At 42.1% G+C, this 27,600-nt stretch overlaps 1 long non-coding RNA gene across 1 annotated transcript; it reads right to left on the bottom strand.

The window, feature by feature from the left end:
* LOC138743888 (uncharacterized) lies at positions 1-26,901 on the bottom strand. Its single transcript, XR_011345095.1, has 3 exons — positions 26,841-26,901; positions 9,563-9,754; positions 1-242 (listed from the first exon to the last, which is right to left on the bottom strand). It is a non-coding gene; the product is annotated as an uncharacterized lncRNA (long non-coding RNA).
* Positions 26,902-27,600: the final 699 nt, after the last annotated feature.

Raw genomic sequence — 27,600 nt, 5'->3', positions numbered from 1 at the left:
CATTGCAAGAGCAATATGAAAGCAAAATCTTTCATTTATTAATTTTTCAGGTTCATTTATCTGATGACTTTTTGCAGTCGGATCTTCTTTGCATAAACTTCTCTTTTCTGCATTCCCAATCTTGATGAAGGATTCTGGGCCAAAACCTTGATCATTCTTTTTCTCGTACTGATGCCAATCGACCTGCTGAATTCCTCCAGTAGATAAAGTGCATTCAACACTGGGCCCTCTTGGTAATAATCCTGTGGGAAAATGAAGTGCAAACGAATGTTTGAATTATCGAACTATTCTGACGCTTTTAGCAAATCTTTGGTCTCTAACTGTTTACCCTTTTATTCAGAGGGCATTTAAAACCAGGCAAAAATGTTGAACAGCAGTGAATTTCCAATATCTCAGGATATTCTAGGACTGTCCCCACCCAGTGGTCAAAGCCCAAGGCCAGCTAACAATGCATAACTCGCTCTGTCTCAAGAGGTGCCTTTTGAGGTCAAAGGGTTCTGCTTCCAGAATGTTCGTTCTGTGGGCAGGGCACAGACAATAAAGTTCAATAAAAAGACGGATGAAGATAAACATTTATGATGATGCTGTTCTATGCAGATTAAATTAAACTGAATAAGGCGATGAGTCATGACCCTTCACGTCCTTGGTGACTAAATACCTCTCTCTACTGACCCCATTTGCCGACACCTAGTCTGTGGGCTCATGTGCGTGATTAAAGTGCTCATCTGGACAGTTCTCAAATGGGAGAGTACCCACCTCCACCAGCTTTTCACCAGAGTTCCAGATTTCAGACCTCTCTACTGTCCTACTTGAGTAAAAAACCATTTTATCCAGAATTCAACCAACTGGCAGCCTCAAGCAACCAGCAAAAAAATTACAGAAAAGAAATAGGTAGAAAATATGGGTTTAAATTTGGCGCGCCTCGCCGCTAGTTCGCAAGACACAAACTCAAGCAACCAGAAAGTTCACTTATCCAGCGTCTACCAATCCCCATAGGTGCCGGATACCAGAGATTTTACTATATCTACATTCTCTATTTTTCCTCTATCACATCTTCTCCACTCTAACATAGAACAGTACTGTCCCAACAATGATGCCAAATTAAACTAATTCCATCAATCTGCGGGTCACTTGTAACCCTCTCTTCCCCACCTGCTCGTGTCTGCGTAGATCAGTGGTTTTTAAACTTCCCCCCTAAACTCACACACCACCTTAAGTATTCCCTATGCTATTGGTGCTCTGTGATTAGTAAGGGATTGTTTCAAGTGGTATGTGAGTGGAAAGAATATCCACTGTTTTAATCATACCTAATTGACTCGTTATGTGCATGGTTTCATAACTCCAAAGGAAATGGGCCATTAAGCAAAATATTTCAGTAACAATTGTGTCTAGAGCAGTGATTCTCAGCCTTCCCTTCCCGCTCACATCTTACCTGAAGCAATCCCTTACTAATCACAGAGCCTGTGTCTACAGCAGCCTCAAGAAGTTGCAGACTCCAGGGGAGCAGAGGACTGAGGCAGAGCACCAAAAAATGGGGAGACCACCTGCCTATTTGAGGAAGAGAAGCAGAGGAGACGACCCTCTGGGATGTGACCACTGCAGCGGACCAGTGAGGGAGACTGCAGCTGAAGAAAACATAGGCAGTGGGTGGGCTGTTGGTTGGTCAATGCGAGGAACCCACGCAGGCTCTGGACTGCTGAGGACTGGCTTGAGTCTGGCTGAAGGGGTACCAGGTATTGGATCCGGAATATGAAAGAGTGCTGCGGGCACTGAAGGCTTCCTGATTGTGACAGAGGTTTGAAACTGGAGCTCGAGTTGCCAACGGTTTGGACTGAAGTCTGTGTGGCTGCAGGAGTGGATGGAGGTAAATCCACAGATGCTTAATGACTCTGGGGGAACTCTCTTTTGATTCTCTTTCTTTGACTATAATGGGTGCTGGGCAATTTCTGCTGATGGCGAATCTTTATCTGCTAATGGCAGATTAATGTCAATCTCATGTAATATTACACCTATTTTAAAGGAATCTTGAATCTTTGCTCCTTCACCAGGGTTTGAATCCTGCACTGTCTACAAAGAGTTTGTCCATCCTCCCCATGTCTCCATGGGTTTCCCCTGGAGGCTCCAGTTTTCTTCCACTGTTCAAAATACACACCAGGGTGTGTAGGTTAACTGGGTGTATATTGGGTGGCACAGCTCGTGGGCCAAAATGGCCTGTTACTGTGCCGTCAGAATTTATTGTCATGAAGAAGTCATGAAATTCGCAATGACATTGTTCAAACATTCATATTATAACCATCTTACAACATTACTATAAATTAAAAAAAATTAAAATAGTCATACACGAAAAGTAAGGCAGTGTCTTTGGTTCATTGATTATTCAGGAACCTGCTGGCAGTGGGGAAGAAATTGTCCTTGTGTCGTTGAGTGCTCATCTTTAGGGTCCTGTACCTTTTTTCCGATGGTAGCAGAGTGAAGAGGGCACGACCAGGGTGCTAGGAGTCTTTGAGGATAGAGGCTGCTTTTTTTTTTTAAGACACTGCCTCATGTAGATGTCCTCGATGGAGTGAAGTCTGGTGCCTGTGATATCACAGGCTGAGTTAACAACCCTCTGGAGTTTGCTCTTGTCCTGAGAGTTTGGGCCTCCATACAAGGCGATGATGCAGCCAGCCACCTGTAGAAGTTTACAAGAGTGTTTGGTGACAATCTGAATCTCCTCAGACACCTCACAAAGTATAGCCGCTGGTGAGCCTTCTTTGTGATTGCATCAACATGGAGGCTCTAGGACAGATCCTCAGAGATGGTGACACCCAGGAATTTGAAGTTCTTGACCATCTCCACCACTGACCCCTCGATGAGGACAGGGTCGTGTTCTCCTGACTCCCCCCTGAAGCCTACTATCATCTCCTTGGTTTTGCTAACATTGACCACAAGATTGTTGTGGTACCACTCAATGAGCTGATCGATCTCCCTCCTGCACGTTTACACGTTACTGTTGTGATTCTATATGTCTACATTTTTAAAAAAACATTCACCTTTGCTGTCAATTTGAAGGATTCATGGACTGCTGTACACTGAGATCCTTCTACTTCTCAATCCCCCTTAGGTCCTACCATTCAGAGAGTATGTTCCACTCTTTAATAAGTATATTAAACCGCCCAAAAGTGTATCATCTTGTATTTTTCAGGATTAAATTCCATCTACCATTACCCCACCCAATTGTTTGGTATTGTTCCACAGCCTAAGACTACCCTCCTGACTGACTATAAGAACTTGTATATCAGTATTTCCTGCAACTCCATAATATCTGTGGAATACTATTAGCATGTAGAACATAATGATTATAGCCATTTTAATTTCTGGAGTCCTATTTGTTACACACAATATTGCTTGGAATGGTACAACAGTTGAGCATTCAGAACTTAATAAGTTCAATTCATTGCTGAACAGGATCGTAAAAGACCTATTCTGCTGTGTAGGATAAAAATTCCATTCATATTTTAATGTTCTGACTATGGACTAGTGATAGGTAGAAGAATGACTTGGCATCGTCCAAATATCCATAATTTAATCCACTTAAAGTAGTAAGAGTTGCTAAACAGGAAGGACAAAGTAAATGGCCTCAGCAGTTCTGGGAAACAGTTTTCAGCTGTTTTATAATTTTAAAAAATAATTTAGATGTGCAGCACAGTAAAGGCCCTTTCTGTCCGCGAGCCCGTGCCACCCAATTAGACCCAATTGACTTACAGACCCCCAGTACATTTTGAACGGCGGGAGGAACCTGGAGCACCCACGTAGACACAGGGTAAACGTGCAAACTCCTCACAGACAGCGCTGGATTTGAACCCCGGTCCAGTTGCTGGCGCTGTAGCAGCATTGCACCAACCGCTTCACTAACTGTGGCGGCTCACGTTTCTATTTCTGTGAGTTATAGTTCATCATTTACTGCATTTGCACTTTCTCTGTAGTAAGTAGTTTTATGAGATGCTTTGGTGAGAGGATCCTGACTAATGAATGCAATAAATTCAACTAATAGAATAAAACAAAAATTAGTTCATAAAATAAGTAATTTTACCCTTCATTAGAATTTCAGATTTAAAAATATGATAAATGCCTTTGAGAAATTATTATCTTTTCTGGTATTCCGCTGGTAGGAGAGTGGCCATCATTAACAAGCATTATCAATTATGCACAAGACAGAGGCAAATGGAAATTAACATTACTTATGAGAGAGCATAAAATAAGAAAGCCATGAATATGTAGTATATTTTGAAGAATTGTATCTCTGAGCTGATATCGCAGCTTGAGGCTGATCTGTGCAGAAGGAAATAGATCTGCTTTGAGAAATTGGTTTGCAGTTGAGAAGAAACTTTATCGCAAATAAATCTTGAGAGAAAAAACAAGAAAACACCTCTCAACAGGGTTCTTCTTTTCTTTGGCTTGGCTTTGCGGACGAAGATTAATGGAGGGGTAATGTCCACATCAGCTGCAGGCTCGTTTGTGGCTGACAAGTCCGATGGGGGACAGGCAGACACAGTTGCAGCGGTTGCAAGGGAAAATTGGTGGGTTGGGGTTGGGTGTTGGGTTTTTCCTCCTTTGTCTTTTGTCAGTGAGTTGGGCTCTGTGGTCTTCTTCAAAGGAGGTTGCTGCCCGCCGAACTGTGAGGTGCAAAATGCTCAGTTTGAGGCGAGATCAGCCCTCTGGCGGTGGTCAATGTGGCTGGCACCAAGGGCTTTCTTTAGGCAGACCTTGTACCTCTTCTTTGGTGCACCTCTGTCACGATGGCCACTGGAGAGCTCGCCATATAACACGATCTTGGGAAGGCGATGGTCTTCTATTCTGGAGACGTGACCTACCCAGCGCAGTTGGATCTTCAGCAGCGTGGATTCGATGCTGTCGGCCTCTGCCATCTCGAGTACTTCGATGTTGGTGATGAAGTCGCTCCAATGAATGTTGAGGATGGAGCGGAGACAACGCTGATGGATGCGTTCTAGGAGCCGTAGGTGATGCCGGTAGAGGACCCATGATGCGGAGCCGAACAGGAGTGTGAGTATGACAACGGCTCTGTATACGCTAATCTTTGTGAGGTTTTTCAGTTGGTTGTTTTTACAGTCTCTTTTGTGTAGTCTTCCAAAGGCGCTATTTGCCTTGGCAAGTCTGTTGTCTATCTCGTTATCAATCCTTGCATCCGATGAAATGGTGCAGCCGAGATAGGTACACTGGTTGACCGTTTTGAGTTTTGTGTGCCCGATGGAGATGTGGGGGGGCTGGTAGTCATGGGGGAGCTGGCTGATAGAGGACCTCAGTTTTCTTCAGGCTGACTTCCAGGCCAAACATTTTGGCAGTTTCCGCAAAACAGGACGTCAAGCGCTGAAGAGCTGGCTCTGAATGGGCAACTAAAGCGGCATTGTCTGCAAAGAGTAGTTCACGGACGAGTTGCTCTTGTGTCTTGGTGTGAGCTTGCAGGCACCTCAGATTTAAGAGACAGCCATCTGTACGGTACCAGATGTAAACAACGTCTTCATTGTTGAGGTCTTTCATGGCTTGTTTCAGCATCATGCTGAAGAAGATTGAAAAGAGGGTTGGTGCGAGAACGCAGCCTTGCTTCACGCCATTGTTAATGGAGAAGGGTTCAGAGAGCTCATTGCTGTATCTGACCCGACCTTGTTGGTTTTTGTGCAGTTGGATAACCATGTTGAGGAACTTTGGGGGGCATCCGAGGCGCTCTAGTATTTGCCAAAGCCCTTTCCTACTCACGGTGTCGAAGGCTTTGGTGAGGTCAACAAAGGTGATGTAGAGCCCTTTGTTTTGTTCTCTGCACTTTTCTTGGATCTGTCTGTGGGCAAAGACCATGTCAGTAGTTCCTCTGTTTGCGCGAAAGCCGCACTGTGATTCTGGGAGAACATTTTCGGCGACACTAGGTATTATTTTATTTAGGAGAATCTTAGCGAAGATTTTGCCTGCAATGGAGAACAGCGTGATTCCCCTGTAGTTTGAGCAGTCTGATTTCTCGCCTTTGTTTTTGTACAGGGTGATGATGATGGCATCACGAAGGTCCTGAGGCAGCTTTACTTGGTCCCAGCAGAGCTTGAAAAACTCATGCAGTTTGGCATGCAGAGTTTTGCCGCCAGCCTTCCAGACCTCTGGGGGGATTCCATCCATACCTGCTACTTTGCCACTTTTCAGTTTTTCAGTTGCCTTATATGTCTCTTCCCGGGTGAGGACCTCATACAGCTCTAGCCTTAAGGGCTGTTGAGGGAGCTGGAGCAGGGTGGATTCTTGGACTCAGCGGTTGGCACCGAAAAGAGATTGGAAGTGTTCTGACCATCGGTTGAGGATGGAGATCTTGTCGCTGAGGAGGACTTTGCCGTCTGAGCTGCGCAGTGGGCTTTGGACTTGGGGTGAAGGGCCGTACACAGCCTTTAGAGCCTCGTAAAAACCCCTGAAGTCGCCAATGTCCGCGCTGAGCTGGGTTCGTTTGGCGAGGCTAGTCCACCACTCATTTTGGATCTCACGGAGTTTGTGCTGAAAATGGCTGCATCCGCGACGGAAGGCTCATTTCTTCTCTGGCCAGGACGGCTTTACAAGGTGAGCCTGGTGGGCAGCTCGCTTCTTTGCCAGCAGCTCCTGGATTTCCTGGTTGTTTTCATCGCACCAGTCCTTGTTTTTCCTGGAGGAGAAACCCAGTACCTCTTCAGTGGATTGCAGTATGGCAGTCTTCAGCTGATCCCAGAGGGTTTCAGGGGACGAGTCCGTGAGGCGGATTGCATCGTCTAGCTTTGCTTTGAGGTTTGCCTGGAAGTTTCCTCTCACTTCGTCTGACTGCAGGTTTCCAACATTGAACCTCTTTCTAGGGGCTCTACTGTTCCTGGGGTTTGGCTTGAAGTGAAGGTTGAGCTTGCAGCGAACCAGCCGGTGGTCAGTGTGACATTCCACGCTGGGCATGACCCTGGTGTGGAGCACATCTCGTTTGTCACTTTCTCGCACCAGGATGTAGTCCAGGAGGTGCCAGTGTTTGGATCACGGATGCATCCAGGTGGTCTTAAGGCTGTCCCTCTGCTGAAAAAGGGTGTTTGTAATGACAAGCCGCTGTTCTGCGCAGAGCTCCAACAGGAGGCGCCCGTTGTTGTTGCACTTGCTGACACCATGCTTGCCCAGGAATCCTGGCCAGGTTTCTGAGTCTTTGCCGACGCGAGCATTGAAGTTGTCAAGGATGACAACCTTGTCGGCTGTAGGGGTGTGTTGAATGAGGTTGCGCAGATCAGTGTAGAACTTGTCCTTTTCTGTTGGTTCCGCCTGGAGGGTTGGAGCATAGACACTGATGAGGGTGATGTGACGCTTGTTTTGAAGGGGGAGTCGCATGGACATGATCCGGTCCGAGTGGCCTGTCGGGAGGTTTTCGAGTTTGGAGGCAATGGAGTTCTTGACCATGAAGCCTACACCAGATAGGCGTCATTCATCCATAGGCTTGCTAGACCAGTAGAGTGTGTAGCCCGCGCCGCGTTCTTGGAGGCTGCCTACATCTGCCAGGCGGACTTCACTGAGAGCGGCTATGTCGATGTCAAGTCTGAGGAGTTTATGTGCGATGAGAGCAGACCAATGTTCAGGTCGGTGGCTGTCAGCCTTGTCTAGCATGGTTCTGATGTTCCAGCATGCTAGCTTGAGTTTGTGAGCATCTTTTGAGGGGGAGGACGTGGAAGGGGAGGACATGGACATGTCCTCGGGCCTGCGCAAAGGAGCTTTTAGGTGGAGTGCAGTGTGCGCAGTACTGGCCCCACCCTTTACACCCATGGTTCATGTGCCGTGGCCAAGCAAGCTGGGACGTGGCAGCGAGGTTACGTGGGTTACAGGGTTACGTGTTAATTATACGCATGTGTAATTTTGTGTGAATATTTAGGGGGACGACTATTACATGCGCTCTACTTTTGACCACAGTAACTGCCTGCATCATTCGAGGTGTCAGAAGCTCAGGTGAGCGTGCGGGCAGCTGCAACTGGGTGTTAAGTGCGCATTTGGGTATCGGGAGCTTGGGTGGGTGGGCGGGACTGGGTGGTAAATCCGTGTTTGGGTGTCAGGAGCTCAAATGGGTGAGCTGGACTGGGTGGTAAGTCTGCGGTGGGGTCATCGAGAGCTCGGATGGGTGGGCATCCGGGGCCTAGGTGAGAGTCTATGGTCAGGGCTCTGGGAGCTCTGGTGGGTGGGAGGCTGGGGCCAAAAATAGGGGGTCAGCTTTTACACGTGATATATGGAAAATACCAGATTTTTGGCCAAAAATCAGGGGTCGACTTTTACATGGTATCGACTATTACGCATGTATATACATTATATTCTTGGCTATAAGAAGATTCAGCGCTGTCTCCGCTCCATTTTCAACATTCATTGAAGTGACTTCATCACCAACATCGAAGTACTGGAGCTGGCAGAGTCCGCAAGCATCGAATCCATGCTGCTGAAGACCCAACTGTGCAGGGTGGGTCACCTCTCCAGAATGGAGGACCATTCGTGTTCTATGGCCACTGAGACAGAGGTGCACCCAAGAAGAGGTACAAGTACTGCTTCAAGAAATCTCTTGGTGCCTACCCCATTGACCCCCGCCAGTGGGCTGATCTCGCCTCCAACCGTGCATCTTGGCGCCTCACAGTTCGGCGGGCAGCAACCTCCTTTGAAAAAGACCGCGGAGCCCACCTCACTGACAAAAGACAAAGGAGGAAAAACCCAACCCCAACCCACCAATTTTACCATGCCTGCCTGTCCCCCATCGGACTTGTCAGTCACCAACGAGCCTGCAGCAGACGTGGACATACCCCTCCATAAATCTTCGACCGCGAAGCCAAGCCAAAGAAAGAAGATAAGAAGATTGGGATGGAAAATGACATATGTAGCACAGGCAGAGAGACCTTTGGTGCTCATTCTTATATCAGCAAATACTCATGGGTCCTTACTTACTTTTCCATCAAGTTCCTACAGGAGGCCAATATTAACAAGCAGCATCCATAACCCCAATGCAGGCCATTGCACTACTGAATTCCTCGATCATCTCTGCTCTTCCATGTACATTCTCATTGCATCATTCAAGCAAAAACAGAAATTCTTCTGCTTGGGTCATAGATCCTTTGCACAAAGAGTGTAGTTCTTGGCATCTGATCGACATTTGAGTTGAATTGTCTAGGACTCACAGTTTTCCAATGCCAACTCAGTGGAATCTACATTTATATTGAGAAACAGTATTCTGGTGGTTGCCATTATAATCAAAAATGAGATTGTGTAGAGATTTCTGAAAACCACCCCCACCCAAAACAACCTACAGTACTTCCATGTCGCCAAATGCAATCCATGAAGGAGTTTGCGATTGAAGATCTGCAGATGTTCCTTTGTGACTCCCAAGAACCACGCTGAATTTCTTTCATTAATGTTTTTTTTTCCCTCTCTGATTTGCCTCCTTATGTGCAAAAGTAAAATAGTTTTATGAGATGCTTTGGTGAGAGGACCCTGACTAATGAATGCAATAAATTCAACTAATAATGATAATAAAACAATAATTAATTCATAAAATAAGTAATTTTACCTTCTGAAGCCTTCTGAAGGATCTGGGTATCCATTTGGTCAACCTTAGCTTAGCTTTCATGTAATCATTATTTGTATCCTCCCTGTCCAAGCAGTGACATAGTCCTGAAACATTAGCAGGTCACAATCTAATATGGCATTGCGATAAGCAGGTGCTCCTTTTGTGCTTCCATCTATGTGGGTATAGCTGCTCCTTTCATAATGAGAAATATAATACATCCGATTAAGACACAAGATAAACTCGTCAAAGAATATGCAGTAAAAAAAGGGGCAAAGTAGTTTTCCCCAGCATCGGCCCATCCACTATGTACAGATTGAAGGCTGCTATTTTACATTAAAATAAAGACTGTAGAGGCATTATTTGGACTGAATTACATCATTCGTATGGTGCTTCTTTGCCATCAAGAGAACTTAGTTTTCCTGACCAGTGATATCAGAGGTAGACATTATCAACAAGTGTTTCACTTTGAGCAGGTTACAAAGGAGATAATTTCCATCACCACTTTCGAAAGAATCATTCCACCAAGGCTCAAGCCAGAAGTAGAATTCTAAACATGTTCTGAAACAAGTTTCAATCAAGCTAAGCACAGAACTGATGAATTAAAATTACACTTGCCTGTCCATACTTAAATAATGTCCTGTAGAATAAAACTTGCAATGTATTCACCTTTTAAAATGTAAACAGCTTTTTTTTTCTGCTGCCATCATTTTTCAAGAATTTTGTAGGGAAAATTAATTACAGTAACAGCATAAAGTTTTCACTAAGTTGACAAAATTTTATTTTCAATGAAGGCCTCTTTCGGTTTAAAAGTTTTGCTTTCAAAGTAATTTCAATTATTTGAATATACTTTAAGGAAGGCATTTCTGAGACTGTCCCTCCATACAATGGTGACTTGCACTCAGACAACCTGCACCAGTAGTTTGTTCCTTTGGGACATTTTTTTTCCCCCACTGTTCATCAAATGAGCCATGCCTTTAACATCGCACATGCTGTCAGCCAATAAAGCAGAGACCTGATGGCAACAAATAGGCACGTGTGAAATTTGTCATGTCCCCCTTGTCTCTCAACTACTTCTACTGACGCACCATTAAAATTATACAAGCGGGTACATCGTACGGAAGCTGCTCTGCTTAAGATGGGAATAAGTTAAGGTAGTGAATGCAGTTGAGAACATAATGCAAACTTCTTTTCCTGCCATAAACTCTAGCTACATCTCCCACTGCCCCAGAAAAACAGCCACGTACTGAAGTCCCATCAAACCCTGGAGACGCCTTGCTCTCTTACTCCTATAATAAGAGTGATGGCTTAAGAATGTGAAAGCATGCAGCAACAAAAAGACAGTTATTGGCCATCGGGCTCCTGAATGAACCCATAACAGTCCTGCCCTTCCTCAGTGCTAATTTATCTTCCTATGCATTGCAATCCTATAATCCATAAATGGTACTCTTTACAGAGTTGTGTTAATGACAGAGACAACCTGTTAGTCTACTAGCCTACAGACCCTTATCATGTCCAAGGTATTTTGTGGCAAGTAAATAAAACATAAAACTTAAAACATCCAGAAAATAAGTCTTTGGCCTTTCATTGGAGAAATGACTTGAAGAAATTTATATCAGTGGTTAGAATTTTTGGAGGTCGGATAGAAATATTGTTTCAATAACTGGGTTATGACAATGGGTAATGTGATTCATTTCCAGAATTTTAGTTCTGCAGTTGATGTTAAGAAGGCTGGATCCTTGGAATGCTCCCAAGCAATTAACAATGAATAACCTTCTCTGTGCATGGCAAACTTTAGTTAAGTACTAAATGTCCAATTTAATGGCAAATAGTTGTTCTGTAGACCTAGAATGCAATATTATCTGTAACCATTAATTTTTATTTTTCACACCATAAATCACATTAGCCATGATATACACTTTTTCTTTTTCACACATTTATAGTGACTTTTTCTCCCCCCCCCCTCCCTCCTCCCAAGCTTGAGGTAATTATATACATAGACACAGCATTATGAAAACAAAACAAAATATACATTGAATTATAGTTAAATGTTCAGATTCGTACATTCACTCATGTTGAAAATACTTCCAGAGAAGTTGAAGGTCTCTTTCGTTCTGATTCCATTATTTTCCCTGGCGAAACATAATCCTTTGTCCTAAATCTATATTTTGTGCATTTCATTCTATATCCTTTTCAAATTCAGGACATGATTCTGACCTTGTTTGTTGACATATTTAACAATGTGACTCTTCGACTCTTACTGTCTGTCTCAAGGCAAGAGCAGACATTTTGGGGAAAAAATAATATGAAATACATCATGCATTAAGAAATATTGTTTCAATCATCAAATCTGGCATTATCAATGATTGTCTTTGAAGAGGGTAAGTGGCAGTAAACAATAATGCTTCCAATGCGGATCCCTTGGTTCAGTCTGTTTTCAATTTAGTTACATGTGCAAAATCCTGTTGATTTATTTTCTTTTTCAAGTAAGCACCAACTTGTTCAGAGCTGCTACCAAGCGACGGCAGGATTGGCCCATTAATTTATCAGTTAGTTTTGATGGTTCAATCTGGTACATCAGTGGAGCAGAAATAAACAGTCAATGTCATCTGAATAAAGAGAGAGTTGACCGGCTTTTGTGCTTTCACCCTTGTTTAGCGGAATCACAAATTGGATGGATGTTGGACTTGATACTCCAAATCCATCATTTAATGGTTTTAGATGAATTATGTAGTGTGCAAACCAAATGAAGGTTCCCAATGCAAAGCTCGAATTAGACCATAATTTCCAGTAAGTCAAGTTTATTGTCATCTGATTGAACAAGTACAACCCAACGAAACAGTGTTCTCTGGTCCTGGTGCAAAACATGCCGACACATAACACACATACAGACAATACAATACACATGCAGGACAAGTATTCATTATATTTTATTCAGGCACTGGCCTTCATTTTGCTTATATCTTGATGAAGGGCTCAGGCCTGAAACGTTGGTTATGTATCGTTATCTTGATATATGACGAACATTGTTTAACCTGCTGAGTTTCTCCAGCATTGTGTTTTTACTTAAAAGCTACAGCCTCTGACTCAGAGTATTACAAACTGGTTCTCAGCTAAACCACTTCTTTAGCTTAAGAAATCTAGCTATAAAATGGTGGTCTCCTATCTCTGTTCACATTCTAAACTTAATCTCATGCAAACATTCCTTAAACGTAACATTTGATTTTAGGTTTTATGACTCAGGGCGCAGGATGTCGTGGTTTACAAACATGAATTTATGTGCATGAAGTGAAGTGAATGCTGATAGCCAAGTGCACATTCAGCCAATCATTTCTAAATGATGATCCAGATTGTCTCCTCCCCATTGAAGGAAGAGAGTAGGAACAAATAGTTCATGTCTGAAATTCATCCCCATCTTCAACTTGAATAATCATTGGGTTGCTTCATTAAACATTGAGTCTATTTCAAGGACCACCTATCCTGGACCAACGCACCTCTACATTCGTCAGGAAGGGGCAGAGGTGCTACATATCCTAAAGAGGTTGAGGAGGGCAAGGCTACCAACCACTATCCTAACATTTTATAGGAATACAAAAGAGAGTGTCCTGGCTGGTGATATCATAGTGTGGAATGGTAAGCATTAGACTGGAGGCCAATAAAGAGGATGATTAAAACTGCTGAGAAGATCATTGGGGTTTCCCTTTCCTCTATTGACAATATCCACAGCAAGTGGTGCAGAAAGAGAATCATTTAAGACCCTTACCATCCAGCCCACAGTATCTTTGAGACACTACCTTCAAGGAAGAGGTACAGGAACAAAAAAATGAGGACCGCCAGGCTGGGAAACCGCTTCTTCCCGCAGGCGGTGGGAGCGTCAAAAAATCCTAGAAACCCGTAAATTATTTTAATATACATTTATTTTGGATTATTATGTATATATTTCATTTGTGCAGAGGGTGTACTCTGTATTGGTGTGTGGAGACTGTGGTCTGGAGAAATGCTGTTTTGTTGAGTTGTATGTGTACATATACAAATGGGGGAAAAAAGATGTACTTGAGAAGCTGGGGAATAAACTTTCCTTCAGTTGATTCTATCACTCTTTCTTCCAGTTGTATATTTTTTCCCATTTCTCCCTTTGTTCTTGTTCTCCTTCTCTCTTTTTTTTTCTTTTGGGGCCGAGCGTTTGATTTCAAAGCTCACCCAGAGGCTTGACGATGGGGAGGAGTTCGGTGCACATCTCCCTGGTGCTGAAGAAGTTGGTTTTTCCTTGTTCTCCTTCTCTTTCTCATTTTCCATTCTGATGTTTTTTTCTCTCGCTTGGGTGAGACGTAGTAGCCAATATAGAATCGATCAGATTCTATATAGAATCAGATCAGGTGTTCAGAGTGAAGGGTCAGTAAATCACGGGTGGATTTTGGATCATTAAAAGAGAGTCAATCTCGAAAGAAACTATATGGTAGATTATTAACAGTTCAAGTGATATTAGACCACAGAGCACAGTTTGATATTGACAGAACTTTAAATTCAGAAACCATCTTTTGATACCAAGTGTGTCACTTGTCAAAATGTTTACTTGATGCTCTGTCTGATAGCAATTTTATGTATTCTCAGCATTGTATTTAATGGAGTTCTGTCTCTGCAGGTTAGAAATACTAAAGGGAAGTGTAGTTTTTATTGATATGCTATGGGTTCCTGAACTAATGGGTCCTCTCGTATAGGCCTTCCTGGTATAACGGCACTATCGAACACACAGCAACGACCAACCTAACATGCTTGAGTGCCAGCTGAGAAGTGGATCAAATCACAATTCCATTCTAATGAGCCCCGTAATCTATCAGGGCAGCTTCTGCATGATTGGGTAAAATGTGTTTGAATTGTTCCCATTTACCTATTTTTTTTTTGTTTGTTGTTGTGTCTCTTCTTTGGCTTGGCTTCGCGGACGAAGATTTATGGAGGGGTAAAGTCCACGTCAGCTGCAGGCTCGATGGTGGCTGACAAGTCCGATGCGGGACAGGCAGACACGGTTGCAGCGGTTGTAAGGGAAAATTGGTGGGTTGGGGTTGGATATTGGGTTTTTCCTCCTTTGTCTTTTGACAGTGAGGTGGGCTCTGCGGTCAACTCTTTACTCAGTCAGTATCAAAGTCCAATTTACAAATTTCTAGTGAATGTAATAAGAATCTGAACAGGACAAAGGAACACAGCCAGCTCTTGAGCCTTTGAATAGCTGTTCTGTTTGCATGATGGTGCTTTAACTTTACTCTTGTGAAATATATATTAATAATTTCAAACATCCAAAGGAGCTAATGTGCTGGAAGAAAAATGCAGAGAGTATTTAATATTGAGCAAGTTTGCTTTTTTCTTGAATGAACTTGGAAGAGTGGATGTTCTCATCTGGTGAAGGAAATTCAGTATCTCTCAAATTTTGATGGGGAAGCAGGGGCCTGCTCCAGCTGTGACACGTTAGTAACCAACTTGCCCACTGGGACGTAGGGCAGAAAGAATCGCCATGGGTTCAAGGTCCAAATCAACATAAAACATAGAATTGTTTGTCAGCATTCTATCGAACTACCTGATGAGAATTTACTTCTCAGACTCATTTTTTTCTCAAAATGCAACCTAGGCTTGAAGTGGACAGGACTGAAAGCCTTCACCGCATCCTTCAGGCAAATTGACACCAAGCACATCACAGCTGGAACTATGTCAAATCCATACTGAAATCTAATGTGTTAATCCAAAGATGGTCTGCTACTTATCAGTCACACAGCAGCAAGAGGGCTGCACCACAACTTTATTGTGGGTTCTGACAAATTGCATTCATTTTTGTTATCTTTCATCTTTGGTTCCAAAGGCATGATACAATCTGTATTGATTTAACATCCATATGCTAAAAATGGTCTTGCTTTCCAGCATGAGGGCAGATGGATTTTCACATCTTCTGGTTCTACAGCAGCCAGGAGGGGAAGGTGCGAGCCATGTCTCAACGAGGCAGAGGGCACAGCAGTCCTTCGGCTCTCTTTGAAATGTAAGTTCACCCAGTTTGTCTATTTTAAATTACTTTATCTTGATGTTATTTCTGTATCTGTATCTATTTTGATGCGGAGTCCAGGGGATATATGGCACTGACATGACGTTACAGATCATTATGCTACGATGATCTCAATTCTTGGTCCTTGCTCTAGATATTTCTTAAATCTAGCGAGTTGCTTCCTCCAACATGCAAAGTACAAATGAGCCTGGGCCTTTAAATGAGTTCACCCCATACCCTGCCTGATATAGAACATAGAATATTTCAGCACAGTTCAGGTCCTTCAGCTCACAATGTTGTGCCAACCTAGATGAACCTACTCCACAACCATTTAATCCTTCCCTATCTCACAGCCACAACGCTCTAGTTTTGTTACATCCATGTGCAATGTCCCCATTGTACCAGCCTCCACCTGACAAAGCATTCCAGACTCCCACCACTCTCTGTGGTGGGGGGAGGGGGGAGAAAGTGATCTCTGACATCTCCCCTGAACATTTCTCCACTCACCTTTGCTGCTGGTACTTGCTACTGTCATCTCAGGGGAAAAGAGCTGGTTGTTGTGTGCCTCTCATAATCTTACATACCTCTATCACTCCAAAGAGAAAAGCCCTTCTGTTAACCTTCCTTATTCTATATGTTCTCCAATCCAGGCAACATCCTCTCTAAAACTTCCACATCCTTCCTGTAACAAGGCATCCAGAACTGAATGCTGAACCAGAGTTAGGTGGTCTAGCCAGAGTTTTATAGAGCCACAACATTACCACCTTGAACTCGATCCCTGAGCTAATGAAGGCCAGCACACCATGTGCCTTCTTCACCATCCTATAAATTCCAAGGCAGTGTACAAAGGATTCTTGGTTGTGTGGATGAGCAGAGGGATCGGGGAATGGGGGAGGGGGGGTCCATGTCCACAGATCCCTGAAAGTTGCCTCAGAGGTAGACAGGGTAGTTAAGAAAGTTTATGGGGTGTTGGCTTTCATAAGTTGAGGGATAGAGTTTAAGAGCCATGGAGTAATGATGCAGCTCTTTATAACTCTGGTTAGACCACACTTGGAGTACTCTGTCCAGTTCTAGTCACTTCATAATAGGAAAGACGTGGAAGCATTGGAATGGGTGCAGAGAAGATTTACCAGGATGCTACCAGGATTTACCAGGTTTAGAGAGTGTGCATTATGAGCAGAGTGGTGTCTAGACAATGAAAGAGCTGAATAAATTGCAACAGTCAACCAAGCCATGCTCTCTGGTTTTCGTAGAACCATTCAAAATGATCTTGTAAAACAATTCAAAATCAAACTATCATAATTTTAAAAAATTGAGTAAAAATACTTAAATATTTCAAATTTTTTTTATCTAAATTAATTTAGAAACATAAATGAAATATTATTTGCCATTTTCCTGGTTCTGCGTTAGATTTAACCTGCCACAAATTGTTCAGGCAGCTTCCTCAGCTTTACATCGAGAACTGCCATAACTGTACATTGCACTTCCAGCCTGCAGGGGTACAAAACCAGAGAACTCTCAAGATGTTGTCAGTGAAGACGATGGATCAAATGCAATCTTCAGCAAAAAAAATACACAATGATCCTTAATCCAATCCTTTGGAAATATTCCCTCCAGAATCTGAGACTTGAGTGGGAAAGTTCCATTTTAAATGGTGTTTCCTTCGTTATAAATCTCCCTACAATGTTTGGCTCAATCGTTTTCCTCATATTCTTGATGGTCTCTGTTCTTGATTGGAGCATAACTGGCCCACTGCCCAGAATTCCCATCTGCTCGCATTTATCTGGGGTGGATATGCAGTGGTGAATTCACTAATTCTCTTGCGCTGGGAGCTAGTCCAGGCAGGGACTAGGCCTTGGCCACTGAGAACTCCCAGATCGCCTTTTGCAGGAGACTGGGCTAAGAAAGCAGCTTCACCTCTTTCAAGTTCAGAGACATTTAAAAGCTATTATGTGGTGCTAAAAATACAAATAAAATAAAAGTCAATTGAAAAACATGTGTGCATATTGGAGGATGCAACTCGCTAGAGCAAGGACCAAGAATTGGGACCATCGTAGCATAATGATCTGTAACGCCATGTCTGTGCCATATATCCCCTGGACTCCACATCAAAATAGATACAGATTGATATACAAATAACATCAAGATAAAGTAATTTAAAATAGACAAACTGGGTGAACTTACATTTCAAAGAGAGCCGAAGGACTGCTGTGCCCTCTGCCTCGTTGAGACATGGCTCGCACCTTCCCCTCCTGGCTGCTGTACAACCAGAAGGCTTCTCAACCCTCTGGATGAGCTGCACTGCAACGTGACTGCCCTTCCTGAGAAGACAGAAGCGGCCAAGGCTATCGGCCACCATCATGTCAACCTTCTACAGGAGCTCGATCAAAGCGACCCAGCCGGCTGCAACATAGTACAATGGCTGCAGAGAAATGGATTGGAGGTCAATCCTCAAGACCATAATAGTAACAGAGAGGATCACTGGGGTCTCCCGCCCCCCCCCCCACACCCATCCACGTGATCCATTGGGATCGTTATCTGAAGAGGGCGAGCAAAATCGTTGGGAGTCCCTTCCACCCACATGCAGCATCTTTCAGCTGCTGCCATATGGAAAGAGATAATTCCCAGCGCCACCCAGGCTGAGAAACAGCTTCTTCCCACGGGCAGTGAGAATACTGAATAGTCGAAGGAACTGCTCACACTGAGCATCCAAGACTCTCATATTTACAAAACAATATTTCTTTATTTGTGTATGTGAATACATGTCCTGCTTATGTATTGTTTGTCTGTATATTTGTCATGTCTGATAGAGTATCTGCCTGTTTTGCACTAAGGACCAAAGAACGCTGTTGCCTTGGGTTGTAATTTAAATTTTTTTTGACCTACAGCATGGTAACAGGCCATTTCGGCTCACGAGCCCGCGCCGCCCAATTTACACCTAATTAACCTATACCACTGGTACGTTTTGAATGGTGGGAGGAAACTGGAGCCCCCGGGGAAAACCCATGCAAACACAGAATGTACCAACTCCTTACAGACAGTGCGGGATTTGAACCCCAGTCCTGGTCGCTGACACTGTTAAGGTGTGCGCTAACCGCTACGCCAACCGTGCCGATCGTAATATGACACAATAGGATGATAATAAACTTAACTTGATCCTCAGGAAAGCCAAAAAGTGGAGGAGACTTCTTCCTGATCACAACATGGCGGTCATAGCGAGCTCTTGCAACTGGAATGCCTAATTGTGGAGTGTTGCCCCTTGTACCTGCCTCTGGAAGTCACATCAGCCACACTGATTACATCTCACTCCAGGTGAATTTGAACCTAATGCTAGATAAACTGTTCGCTTCCATCAACAGCCTCAAAATGGAGGATCTCAAATGCCGTGTTCATTGTAGTCAGGAACTTCAACCAAGCCAACTTCAGGACTGGCCTACCAAGATACTGCCAGCATGTCTCCAGTTCCATTAGAAGCCTGAACTCCTTTGACCACTGCAATACAACCATCAAAAACACCTATCACTCCATCCCACACGCACTTGGTCTAACTTACTAGAACACCATCTGGTCCATCTTCTACTACTAACAAGCAGAAGATGGTAAAAGTCACACATCACTGATTGAGGAAGAAGACTGTCTGTATTCAAGGACTCAGCCACCAACCTCAACAAATATATCAACACCGGCTTTATTAGCAAGTGTGTGGAGGTCTGCATGCCAGAGGGAAATCATGGGTGAACTGAGGTCTACCCATGACTGATGGCCAGGACTGAGGCATTCAAGTCAGGCAAGATGCCTGACTTTACAAGATGCACAGATGTGACCTCAGAGTTGCTGAGAAGCAATACCAAGCCAAGTGTGAGTCGCTGATGAACTGCATGGTTATCACTTGCTAATAAAGCCGGTGTTGATATATTTGTTGAGGTTGGTGGCTGAGTCCTTGAATACAGACAGTGAAACTAAGTAGAATAGCAAGTGACAGTGCATCCCTCCAAGACGGGTTCAACCTATTCCATGCTCGCATCAAGGTCGAGGTCAGCAGAGCACTTCATCCTCAGGCACACCCAATTCCATGGTCACCACCACAGACATCAGATCAACTTTCCATACAGTGAAGGGGGCACTGGACTCCACCTAAGCTCACCACAGATCTTTGTGACTCAGCAGGTTGCTTCCATGAGAATGCCAGAAATCTATTTGTGCACAAAAAATAGAGTCGGATGGGACAGTTCAAAAATGTGCACCCACGGAGCATCATAAAGGGCCCCCATCAGCCTGGTCACTAATTTCATTCATTCAAAGGTCATTGCTACCTTCGGCCAGGAGGTAAAAAGTTGAAAGACCAACACCGATCAGTTCAAGAATAGTTTCTTTCCAACAGCTATCAGGATCTTGAAACGCCCCTTTTTACACCAAACATGCGCTGCTCCAACACCAAATGACTCTCTTTTTATGGCAATTTACTATTGTAACACCATTTTGTTTTCTTGCACTATGGTATATGTGAATATTAATTATCTATCTAGATTTTGTATTTATCATCTCTTTTTCATTTAGTGTAGTTGTTTTATCATTGAGATACCTACAGCAAGGAAGAACATTGGTGCATTTGTACTTTGTACAATGCACATGACAATAAACTCAATATTTCTATTATTGTCAAAAGGAGTTTTGATGTCCGTGTCAGTGTCCAGATTTTAAAAAAAACCCTAATTTTATCTATTTGATTGCAACTTTAAATTTAAATTTAGACGTACCATTTCATCCCACGAGTCCATGCCGCCCAATTACACGCCATTAACCTATAAACCCAGGTATGTCTTTGAACTTTCTTTAATGATTATTTCAAGTTATAAGAAGGTTTAATCATATTTTACTTCTTAAGAGTATTTATGATATTTCATAGTCGTCCACCACACAAACAAGCCCTTGGGTCACCATGCCACCTGTCATAATTATCTACAGTAAACACATTTACCCTCATTAGGTCTGTAGCCTTTCATTCCCTGATGAGTGAAGCTCTTGTCCAGATGGTTCCTTAAAATCCAATTATTATTTAGCTTTCAAATGATGTAAATGGCATCTTATGTTAATTAAGAATTGTGATTTCTATTTTCTCTGCTTGCAATATGTGAGAATTCTTTAATGTGATTGGTGGCTCACCCAGCTTGATGACATCAGAGCTAATGGGCACCAGAGATCCTATTGTCCTCTCATCTGGCAGAAGCAGATGTTGGGAATAAAGAACCACTAACCACTGATGTCACCATATCTCTGCGGCGAGTTTTATCCAGAGTGTTTCTATCATTCTGCTGACTATAAATCTGTGAGTTTGTGTTGGCCCACTTCCATGAAGCTGGGACTTTGAACGGTTCAGCTTAGACTGACAGAGGTCCGGATGGACATTCATGTTGTCTTCACCAATCACAAGAAGGGTGGTTAGAAGTAAGAAGACTTTAGAACACATCGAGCAGAGAAACAGCAGAGAAATTAACCTAAGTAACCCTCAGACACCTCACAAAGTAGAGCCGCTGGCGAGCCTTCTTCGTAATTGCATCCACATAGAGGCTCCAGGACAGATCCTCAGAGATGTTGACACCCAGGAATTTGAAGTTCTTGACTATCTCCACTACTGAGCCCTCGATGAGGACTGGGCCATGTTCCCCTAACTTCCTCCTGAAGCCCACAATCATTTCCTTAGTTTTGCTGACATTGAGGGCAAGGTTGTTGTCGTTAAACCATTCAAGGAGCTGGTCTATCTCCCTCCTGTACGCTTCCTCATTGCCATTGTGATTCTACCAACAACTGTGGTGTCATCGGCAAACTTGTAGATGATACTGGAATTGTGCCTGGCCACACGGTCGTGGGGTGCGTCTGTGATGATGATCAATGAGGAAGAGAACTTGTTTCCGATTCCTATTGACTGTGGTCTTCCGATGAGAAAGTCAAGGATCCAGTTGCAGTCGGGTACAGAGGCCAGAGTTTGTAGCTTCATGACTGGCATTGGTGTTGAAGGCTGAGCTGTAGCTGATGAAGAGCAGCCGTATATGCATACTGTTTTCAAGGTGATTTAGAGCTGAGTGGAGAGCCAGCGATATTGCGTCTGCTGTGGAACGATTGTGACGATAGGCAAATTGCATTGGGCCCAGATCTTTGCTTAATTCTGGCCTTGACCAGCCTCTCAAAGCATTTCATCACAGTAGAAGTTAGTGCCACTGGGCGGTCGTCATTGAGGCAGCTCCCACTACTCTTCTTGGGGACCGGGATGATTGATGCCCTTTCGAAGCAGGTGGGAACCTCTGACTGCAGCAATGAGAGGTTGAAAATTAGAGGGAAAATAATTCATGGCAGACAAGTGAGGGGGCTTCAGGCCATATTGAAATGTGACTATATCAATGTTATGTGAGACATGGAAGTCACCATGATGAGTCCATTCATTTGGAATGACAGGTCACCAACAATAACTATTTGAAAATACAGAAGCTTAATATGTTCCATAATTATTTTCTGATGTCCACTTTCAAGATTGTAAAAGAAATTAAATTACTTTGAAATGCTACTGACACCAAAGGAAATGTAAGTGATGACAAATTTCATCTGCTACCTTAAGCCATATAATACATAGCTGCTCTGGTTATGCCATTGGACTAGCATGTTTCAAAAAGAAAAGTACATATTAAATTGTCAAAAAAAATCATTATTTAAAAAAAGTCTGTTTAGATTTTTGCATTTAAATGAATCTGGTGAGTGTTTGAATCGGGGAACTCAGACTGATGGAATAAATATGAATGTAGCATTTAGTACAGCCTTTCCATAAATCCTCACTGTGAAGGAAAGGTAAAATATTCAGCCTTCTGCACCTCTGGAGAGATCCTTTAATCTCTAGATTTCTCCAGGCAACAACATTGTTTTGACATCTTTGTTCCGCATTGTTCCTTTAGATTTCAACTGCCAATCCTATTGGATTACCAGTGTAACTGGAGTATAACTGCAAGAATAGATCCAGAGTTATCCTTTAATTTGATCCATAGAATAGAATAATAAAATCTACTTCACAAAATGAAGGTCTCAGGACCTCCAGTTGTTCGCAGGTCTAATTCCAGGTGAAGAATGAAGTTCAATTTAAAGCTGAGAATATTCCATGTAGCCAATGTTATTAGAGAATTACATAAAGACACATTGCTGTACATTTGTTTTTCTCACCTGCTGCATTCACCCAGTGAAAATAAGTTCTATCCACTAATCTACCTGAGCAGTTTGAAAACCAAATGCAGCTGGATACAGTTGTGTGCTGAACAGAGTCGTATTAATATAGTTTCTGGTAATTTATTGACCATAAAAACCATCATGCAGTCTGTTTCCTTAAAATGCTTATCCATTTGTGGAGACCTTTCTCCAGCACTCCACAAACTCCTTCATGTTTTATGACTGTTTAAGTTTGGGATTAGGGTCTATTTACTTTCTAAATGCAGCCATCATTTCCAAGTAATAGTGATTCAACAAAAATATAGTTGCCATACAAAATGTCAAGAACTTTATTTTATATTATTTCTTTTGTAAAAGCTGAAATATAAACTTCTAACATTCCCATGTTTCCTGTCGGTTAGTGGTAAATTAATAAATTATTAGCTTTCTTTACTTTAACGTCCATAAATGTAAAACATCTGTTTCCACATGATAAATGATATTGAAGCTGCTCCATACCAAAAGCACATTACCTTTCTCTGCATAAAGTGTGGCAAGATTAACTTTCTCACAGAGATTTCACAAAAAAATGCTGGAAATACTCAGCAGGGCCGGCAGCATATGTGGAAAAAGAAACAATTAGCAGTTTGGGTCAAAGGCCGTGCATCGAAACTGGGAAGGATGGAAAAGAAGCACACTAAGCTGCAGGGAGGGTGGGGCAATGTGGATGTCTCTGATGGGATAGAACTGGGTGACCACGGAGTAAAAACGTTGTCTCATCAATAAGTGAATGGGACCACTTAGAGAGCAAGAACATGGAAGAAAAAAGAACATGGACAGACCAATGTAGGAGTTGCAAAATGCAGAGCAAGGGGACATATCTGGTAGGTTGGGTTGGGCATGTCCACACACTAAAAAGGGAAAAGTTACCTTTTGACGTTAGCCTGTGAGGAGAGATTGAGTCGACTGGGGCTGTATTCAGTGGAATTTAAAAGAATGAGAAAGGATCTGATAAAAATCATATAAAATTAGGAAAGGCATTGATAAGATAGAGGTCGGCAAGTTGTTTCCATTGGTACGGGAGACCAGAACTAGGGGACATAGCGTCAAGATTCCGGGTAGAGATGAGGACAAAATTCTTTTCCCAGAGGGTGGGTAAATCTATGGAATTCGTTGCCCGTTGAAGTAGTGGAGGCTACCTCAGTAAATCTATTTAAGACAAGGTTGGATAGATTTTTTTATCTAGTAGAGGAATTAAGGGTTATAGTGGGGGGGGAAGGCAGGGAGGTGAACTGAACCGATCACCAGATCAACCGTGATCTCGTTGAGCAGGGTCAATGGGCCCAATGGCCTACTCCTCCTATTTCTTGTGTCTTTATCATGTTTTAGCAGAATAATTCTTCCCATTATGTCCCATTTTCCTACTTCGATTCCAATTCTGCCAAAGCTTTAATACACATTTCTTTGGAGTTGCTGAAAATTTGAATTTTGGTTATTCTCTTGGGAAGTGAAATGAAGAAAATGTTGTTAAAACCCCAAATTCATCTGGGAACAATCCAACAACAAAAAAAATTGGTGGGGTAAATCATTCCACGGGGGAAGAAATTCCAGAGCTATCCCAAAGTAGGGACATTTCTGAAGTTGGACTTGTGGGCCTCACCTCCTGGCTAAGGTAACAATATGGCATTTAAACCAACAGGAGCGAGTCTAAATAGAGATGCAATTCAGAATTCACTATTGCTTAATCTCATTCACTACACCGATCCAAACTCAGTCAAAATATGGGTGCTGTATTTGCACCCGTAGGATGTCCGTGATCTGGGCTCAAACATGTGCCCAACAGTTCACCTTATTGAGAAGTGTTTCTTTTCTCAGCTTCCCATCATATTATATGCATTGAAAGGTCAGAATCTGCACCAAATCAATACAGTAAAATATTCTAATAGGACATAATTTCCTATACTTTAGCTGCCAAACCCATTCTTAGTGTGATCAGATTCCTAAAACCCCAAATATTCCAAATGTATTATAAACAAGAATTTTTAAAAGTTTTTCTACATTATTTAAAATACCAGCATCAAAAACTTTTTACAAACAATAGGCTGCTAAATTATCCAATTACATATTTTTTTTAAAGTTTGAAATGAATCTCTGCTTTTCACAGCTGTTCCCCTGTGTTGAAAGATGTGGAGGCTCTGAACTGTGTCAGGTCTGAACTGGCACAAGTTCAGTGGGCAGGCTTCCCAGCAGTTAGGAAACAACAGGAAACATGTACTTCACGACTGGACTCCACAAAGAGTCCTACATCAGATTATTGTCAGTATTGACAGGGCAATCAGCTGTGACAGCCAGGAAATACCAGCTGTTTTGCAGTGTTTATAATCACTATCTTTTCACTAGCTTTGCTGATTTGAAATGACTGAAAATAGCTTTTAAAAATTGGACAGTTTGCCAATTATATTGGGGGAATTTGTCTCCATGCATTTTGAATAAACCTCTGAAGTTTCCTTTTACCCAAAGTGACCAATATAAGGGTGACAGCATATTCAAGGGGCTACAAAGAAGCACAGTTGCTGGAAACCTAAGTTTAAATGAATCCTGGGGAGTCGGAGGGTGAAATTCTCATGTGATGATTTTAAGAATGCTGCAAAAATTTGCTTCCTCCAAAGATAATTTGATCAAAATTCTCCCATCTTTTGTGCTGGTATGCAGATTTTGTGCATAAACGACAGGACCAAAATCGTCTACAATGAAAAGGATGTGTGAATAATCTGATACTTCCTTTGCAAAACCTCTTGATCTAATTGCTCGGAACAGTTAGGCACTGAAATTAGTTAAAGGCTAAATGCCAGTAAAGTTTCTTTGTAGATATATAAATTATGGACTCCTCTTCAAAGCGAAGAAAAACAATAGGAAATGGCTGGCTTTCGTACACCAGACTCTAAAGAAACATGAAATTATGAAAGAATGTAGCATCTGAAATATGCAGAAACCTACTCAAATTTTTATTTTATGAGTGAATTTTATAGTAAGACTCTGTTAGGACAGAGTCATATTCATCAAGTATGCAATGTCCCCTAATTATTGAGTAAAAGCAAACTCAATGGACTCCAGCATTAATTCCTAATTTGATTGGTTAATGAATTTAGCATTTTGTTGTTTAAGTAGTACTTGTTCCAAATAATATTTTAAATTTTTAGTCCGGTCTAAAGTCTGGAGCATTATGAAGTATTATTTTTAATGGGCTGACTGCAGTTTTGAGTAAAACACCAATGTTTCTGTGTAGATCATTTAACCAGGCAAAGATTTGCTGCTGCCATTTCCCTGATTCCACTTGAACAATGGACCACCCTGTAGCATGGTATAAAACAGCAGCAACTTTGGCGTAAGGGTAGTTCAGGTTGCAGAAATTCACAAATAACGACCAAAATATTTGAGATCCAGAATAAAGAACTTATGAGAAAAATAACTAAATAATCACAAAATGTGATTATTTTGGAATAATAAATTTTGTCAATTTTTGTCCAGGGTTTCCATTATGGAAAGTCATGATGTAAATGGTTTTCTCGGAACATCGTCTCTTCATAGCAAAGATGTCTACTCTATATATCATGAAAAATCTGTGTAATGGAAGGGTTAAAAGCAATTGTAATGGATTCATTGTCATTTGCAATATTTAACCAAACCAGCACTGATTGCCTCTTTATTTCTTTTTCAATATTTTTATTAATATTGAAATTTCACATCCAAAAATACGGGGTACATGTGGATATATATTGAAAGTCAAAACAATACATTATACTTAAATCATATCATTTCGTCCAAGGTACCCCATTTTTTAATCAAACAGATTATATTGTATTGATATCTTATTATAAAAAGAAAAATCTAAACCCACTACCGAGAAGGAAGCGGTTGGGCCAAAAAAAGACAAAGACGGAATTCTTATCAGTGATAAATTACCCCATTAGTCAACATTTCTACCTTCATGACAGATCAAAGATTATAAAAGTAATTCAAAAAGTGTCCCAACACTGTTTGAAAATTTGAATTCAAATCGAAATTGAGCACCTCATTTTCTCTAAGTTTAAGCGTGACGTCACGAAGCCATTGAGGGGTCACGTAGCCCTCCATCTGAGCAACACCGCCTGCCGAGCTATAAGAGAAATAAAAGCTCATACATGTTGCGCAGATGTCGTTAAAGTGGTATCACTCTCTCCACCAATACCAAATAAAGCAATTAAGGGATTTGGTTTAAAATTTACTTGATAAAGTACAGTGAAGGTTTGAAATACTTACTTACAATATTTCTTAAGACTCTGACATGTCCAGAAGATATGCATTTATCACAATGAGGAGATACATCCGCATAAAAATGAGATAGTTTGACCTTTTTTTTTCATTTGCCTCTTTATTAGGACTGTTCCACGAGTATTTCTTCCACTTGGGGGGAGATCGTTTGAGTGGTGTATCCACACTTTCGCTCCAACACCTATTTGGAACCTGGAGCAGAGGTGAGTGTGCGATTCGTAGGAATGCAAACTATCCATGAGATGATGATTATTCAACTTGTAGAGGCCCTGAGGCAAACAAGTTAACCACTCTTCAGGGGTAGGAGTAGGAATGACTCCTTATATTTGAGGCATCAGGAAACGCTGGATAACACACTTGTTTTGAATTAGTGGAGCTTTCAAATTTTCATCTTTTTTTGTTTAATACCTTAAGTGTTTTCATCATGTTTTAAAGTTTTAAAATAAGATTTATTTTAAATTTAAAAATTGGTATTTAGTCATTTTTAAATGTTAACATTAGGGCTCAGAAATGCAACTGA

The sequence above is a fragment of the Narcine bancroftii genome, chromosome 10 (genome assembly GCF_036971445.1).
Source record: "Narcine bancroftii isolate sNarBan1 chromosome 10, sNarBan1.hap1, whole genome shotgun sequence".
NCBI lineage: Eukaryota > Metazoa > Chordata > Chondrichthyes > Torpediniformes > Narcinidae > Narcine > Narcine bancroftii.
Note: the sequence above shows the minus strand (reverse complement) of the source record. Positions and strands in the feature narration are given on the sequence as shown.